Source organism: Halyomorpha halys, unplaced genomic scaffold (genome assembly GCF_000696795.3).
Source record: "Halyomorpha halys isolate HHAL.00 unplaced genomic scaffold, Hhal_1.1 Scaffold886.1, whole genome shotgun sequence".
Taxonomy (NCBI): Eukaryota; Metazoa; Arthropoda; class Insecta; order Hemiptera; family Pentatomidae; genus Halyomorpha; species Halyomorpha halys.
In genome coordinates this window covers 200,460-206,459 of record NW_027109805.1, presented here as the reverse complement: position 1 = coordinate 206,459, position 6,000 = coordinate 200,460, and the positions used below count along the sequence as shown (strand labels likewise).

At 28.8% G+C, this 6,000-nt stretch overlaps 2 long non-coding RNA genes across 3 annotated transcripts in view; one reads left to right on the top strand and one right to left on the bottom strand.

Annotated features, from left to right (window-relative positions):
• LOC106686844 (uncharacterized) overlaps nt 1-4,515 on the bottom strand; it is a 6,403-nt gene extending 1,888 nt beyond the window's left edge. The window contains exons 1-2 of one of the 2 annotated variants that reach the window (XR_001344073.2): nt 4,464-4,515; nt 3,791-3,927 (exon numbers count right to left, since the gene is read on the bottom strand). This is a non-coding gene — a long non-coding RNA (uncharacterized lncRNA). Of the gene's footprint in view, nt 1-3,790; nt 3,928-4,107; nt 4,293-4,463 lie in introns of those variants that run through there. The other variant, XR_001344072.2, reaches the window with a different exon arrangement.
• LOC136795894 (uncharacterized) overlaps nt 1-6,000 on the top strand; it is a 355,650-nt gene that overhangs the window by 276,403 nt on the left and 73,247 nt on the right. The window lies entirely within an intron of this gene.

Below are 6,000 nucleotides of genomic sequence, written 5' to 3'. Positions count from 1 at the left end.
AAAAGAAGATGACCTCGAGATCTTCTCCTTTAGAAATGTTTTTGGAGTTCTATCAATAGGTAGATTCTCCACATGTTTGTATCATGTCATAATATTAATGTCATACTAATGTAATAATAAGTGACATACTAATGTCATTTGTAAAGGGTGATATAATTTCAATCATACTATTGTTGTTTGTTTTTCGCATATAGTTTGAGATCATCCATGTACCAGCTGTGGCTGACAGTGGTTGCCTCGTCTTTGGTATTTAGTTTGTAGCCCCCCTTGTTCCTTTGAAGTACCCCTCATAATTTTTATTTGTTTATTACCATGGGTCGCTCCTATTTTCAGCATGGTCATCAATGGGAGAGCAGTTTGCTCGCTTTAGTTTGAACCTTATAGATATACAACACGTTGAGCAGCCAACTGTGCGGTACAGAATCGAAAGCCTTCCTCATTATTATTATCATGATTAATAGAAATAGAAAATATTAACCTTGCAGTCCTTAGTAATAACTTTTAAATGTGCGATCTTTTTATTATCATTATTATTTATTATTTAACAATTTAAAGTGATCCGTGACCGGATTATTTTAATGTAGAAAACATTTGATCTTCATTCCCCCTGCTATTTCATTGTTATCGGAAGTTCACTATTACCCTGTAAATAGTGTGGTGCTTGGAGTTAAGTTTAATTTTTGTTTCCCCTCTATTCTATCTTTATTCACGACCATTTAAACAGACCCATTGCTAGCAAGACTATTGGCAAATATGTAGTTATTGGTAAAGTTGGTAGCAGTATTTGGTATGAAAAAAGGTAAATTATACTCTAAATTTTATATGAGCATTTTTTATTCTGATTTGGGGATTTTTAAATGTTTAGAGTTAGAAAAAATTACTATTTTTTAGTAGCTGACTGTATGGAAGATCTTCATGTCTTTATTAATTACACATGATCAATCGCCGATCTTCCAATAGGGAATTAATTTGAGATCGTGTAACTTTTTGAAAGCAAAATCGACGTGTGGAAAATAGTTGTTTTGGCTGCCATCTTCATTTGTTTTTATCTTTAAAAATAAAATATTTTAGGATATTAATTCACAGAAAATTTCATGGTGAAACCGGTAATGGCATTAGTTTAAAAAAAACATGAGAAGAAATAACAAGCCTAAAATTTTCGCTTATTTTTCATACATCGGATCTTGAATTATAGCTGACGCACGATAATGATTATTTTGCGAAGTACAGTTATTTTAAAGTAGTATAAAGTTTCCTAAAATGTGATAACTTATAGGGGTTATTAGTCGAATAATTCCGAAGATACAATTATTCAAAAACTAATATTTTTTTCTCCAAATAATGAGAGTTTAACATTTTATGAATTAATTTTGGCAAATATTATAGGTAAATATCATTGTTAGTAATATAATAATTTGCTACGAACAAAGATATTCATTAAATACTACTTTATGATACATTTACCTTTATTTAGTTTTAGTGGTGATAGACTATAATTTATTAATACCCAGTTTGTTTTTTACCAAATGACGAGTAATTTACATTTTTTTTTTTTATTATGCGATGTCGTCTGGAAACCTAATTGACTATTTAGAATAACACACAGACACTTTAACGAGGATATTTAAAGTTTGAAATAGCCATTTGTTTTTATTTTGTTTTATTTTTTATCTCTTTACTTATTCCTTACATCTTGAATACTACTGAACATTTTATTTTTGTCCAATTCTGTCTTATCTGCCCACCACAACATGCTCCTACTTGTATGTCGTATTTGAGATGTCGGATTATATAATAAAAAGAAAATAAGTTTAATCGATTTATTTTCTGATTATTTAGATGACTAATAGAATTTATTAATTTTATTATAAATTATTAATTAATAGGTTTATTAATTTTTTTGTTTATTCTGCTAAAAATAATATACTGGAAAAAATGTGTATTACATAATTTCTGTGACGTCTGATCCTGCTACGATTGTAATTTAGTATTGTAAATTAGCTATTGTAAGAATAAGTACTTGTTGGTTCTTACTTAACAAATCAAAAAATGTTAATTTGTTCTTTAGTATTATTATTAAATCGCTTTACCTATTTTTACAGATGTAATATTTCTTTATTAATATAAATTTTTTTTTATGTTTTTATTTTTTCCTTATTATTTTATCCTGCAAATAGTACCTGTAGTGGTGGCTTGTATTATTATTGTACAATAATTCGATTTATTATTATAAGAGGCCATATTTTGGAGTAATTGCATCTTTTATACTCAACCTTCCAATCCACCAATCCCCGACAGAAATTCGATTTATGGATAAGCCATTAAAATAACACTGATTTTATTTTACACGTTTTGAGTTTTTATGCCAAAAAAATCCAGGTTTTTTTTTTTTTTTTTATTAAATTTTGATTTCGATCTATAAAATTTAATTTTTGAACAAAAGTTCTCATATTATAAAAATATCGATGTATGCATAGATATTGGCATTCTATTAATTGTTTTTTAAATCCATTTTATTTTTTTTTCTTTATAATTTATATTGATTAAGATATGAAGAGTCGAATCCAACCTAAAAACACTTGTGACAAATATTAATGGAATAGTTTTAACATTAGTTAGCTAGAAAAATGTCTGTCTATAATAAGCTTTTTATAGAGAACTTTCAGTATTATTCTTTTTAAGTTGGATCTCCAATCCGCCTCTAGCCCCTAATTATTCCGTTGTATTTAGTGACTAGTGGGAATTTCATTTTTTTATCTAATATTATTAAATGTTATAATGTAATAACGATATCGATGTATATTATTTTAAATAAAAATCAATTAGTTTGATCAGTATTAATATACTTTAAGCATTGTTAATCAGAACTTTTTAGTTTTTCTACATTGAATTATTGCTAGTTAACTTTTTGGTTAATGTTACATTCGTATGTAAATAGACAAAAAGCCATGCGAAAGAGCATAGTTTGTGAAATCTTATCGGGGAAATAAAAACATGAATTATTTTCCGAGAATATTTTAAATACTCATTTGCTCCTTACTTTTTCGCAAATCAAATCATCCATCAGGACCTCAATTTCCCCTATGTTGCCGATTTGGCCAGAGCCAGATACCAATCCTTCCATAATAAACTTCCCAACCTCCCAAACCAACTCGTTTCTAACCTGTCTTCTCCTTCACTACCTAATAATCCTCCTAGGCGTCTGAAAAGAAGATGACCTCGAGATCTTCTCCTTTAGAAATGTTTTTGGAGTTCTATCAATAGGTAGATTCTCCACATGTTTGTATCATGTCATAATATCACTTACAGCAAATTTACTTAATGTATATATATATGTATACTGTTGTAAATAACAATAAATAAATTATTTAAAAAAAAAATACTCATTTCTAAATATGCTTATATATCTTAAAATGCTTGCGTATATTTTCTAAAACCTAGATTGAGGTTGTTTTAAGATGTGAAAAAATTGAATTCCAGTCTCCATAATAGGAATATGAAACTATTCAACCTTTTTCTTAGTTCTTCAATTACGGACGAAGTTTTTAGTTTTCAGATTAGATGATTTGTTTTATGTATGTTAGCAAGTTTAATTTGTTTTAAACAATGTTAGGTAAGCTTTCCATGTATATCGTTACAAATTAATCAATAAAGATGATTATTGAAGGATTTGGGTGTTTTTCTTTACACGTTTTGGCTTTTCACTGCACGATTTTTGCACATTTTAGGTTTTTTGAATTTTACTGCACAATCCGGTCTCTATTGAATTATTTTGTGAAGTTTATATTACTGGTAAGTCTGTAATTTTCTTCCATCTTTCTGCAATTGGTATATTTTCCTTCTTCCTGATGCGTAAGTATACTCTTGCTACTTCTGGGTAACATCTGATTGTTTTCTCGATTTAGTTAAAGACTGCATATCATTGACCTTAAAAAAATATATGTATTAAACAATTTATTTAATGGAATACTTTATTTTTGGATGCATTCTTCTCTAAAACTAATTGAGATGTAGAGATAAATTCATACTTATCCCGTTGTGTATACATATACTACTATTATATCATAAATTTAAACCGAAAAATAAATAAATCTTTTCCGCTACTACCAGTGTAAGGTCAGGTATGCTTTGTTCTTTGTAAGTACTGTTGCTAGGCCAACGGTTGTGCTAGGTTTGGTCAGAATCACACTCGACTCTTCCCCATTTTATCTCCAGAATCCACAGGGCAGACTCAGGAGCTGTAGTAACAAAATAATTATCTGTCGGTACTGGATTCGAACCAGGGTTGTTGGAATTAGTAGTGCAGTGCTTTACCACTGAACTATCCTGCTACCACATTTTATATATCTATATAACATTAACCGATAGATAGATAGATATAATATTAATGATTAATGGTTTTAATCATTTTTTTCATTTTCATCTGATTTTCCAAATATTTACACCCCAATCTATTTACTTACTATTGTCTCCTATGAGGTGTTTACAGCCCACTCTGTCGATTGGTAACTGATGTATTCCTACCTATGACTTCGTGTAAATTTAAATTTCTGTGATTTATGAAAGTCCTTCTCGGCTTCCTGCATTAAATCAGATCTAACATGAATTATATGCCAATTAAAATAGTTCATTTCCTGCAATTGTCCATAGGTAAGAGCGAAATGGTTATTCATTGCTTCGGCCATTTTTAAAATTTCTGATTGTAATTGTTTAGCATAAAAAAAATAAAATTATCAACATTACTTCTTTATGTTAAAAAATTGTATTTAATTTTCTTAATATTGGTTTATTTATTTAAATAGAATATTTAAATAATATCTTAGTAAAAAGTCGTTAAAGCATTTGCTTTTATAATTCTCTAAAGCGGACTCGAATTATAGCAAAGTTATATACTTTAAAATAGGTTTCATTAAATTAATGTGCACTGTTAATCATGTATTTTGTTAATCTATTTAAGAATTTATTTTCTCGGCGTTTTTAAAGCAAAATTGTAAAGCAAGATGCTAGCAATGGTAACATGGTATTCGGTAGGGTTACCGCCCAATCCTACCGAATTCCATGTTTTATTACTTATATATTATATGTAATATATAATTATATATAATTTATTACTTTTCCGATTTAAAAAAAGTACAATCGAGCATACATGTATATAGCAATTATGATTACTTCAGTAATCGATAAAATAATACTTTCTTTTTCTATTATTTTAAGGCTACAGCCACCTCGGGGTCATTATTGCCTTGATTTTTGAAATTTTTATTAAACGTTATTTCCTTAATATCAGGAATTTAAAATTATTCATAATATTGGTAATTAATTACAATAAGCTCTTAAATTATTAATAAATTTGTAATAAATAATTTCTCGAACTTGAATTTTATAGAGTTTTTAACAAATATGACGAATTTGCAATCAATTTCATTACACTTTGAAATTTTAGACATTGTCGAGGAACGCTACAACGCTATATTTTCCATCACCTGCCTGTTCGAGTTCGCTCCTGTGAGATACTAATATACATAATTATGATATTAACTCAGTTATAATCACTTTACAGAGTTGACTCAGAGATGGATCTTTCCTTGCTATCAGATGGTCAGCGGTCTACCAGTTGGTCTAATTGTGAGGCGCGTAATAACCATCTCCTCTCTTTTGCATTGTCTGGGGGATGAGGCTGAGGAACTCGCTTACCATCAGCCATAAACCACCAGCTCTTGCTTAATACAGATATGATAGCACTTTAGAACAGCTATTGTTACCCAAGGAACAATCAGAGCTATCGGTTTACACCCTATCACTTATCGTGATAAAATATCTGAATAATTTAATCATAATTATTAATATTTTTGTGTGATATTTTAATATTCCTTCACGCCATACCACTTATTTTAATTTTCTTATTCTGCCATTACCAGGCCTTAACTCATTGCTTGAGAAGGCTAAGGAGTTTAGTTGAAATATATTTAACTCTTATCGTGTATAATTAAGTAAATTTTG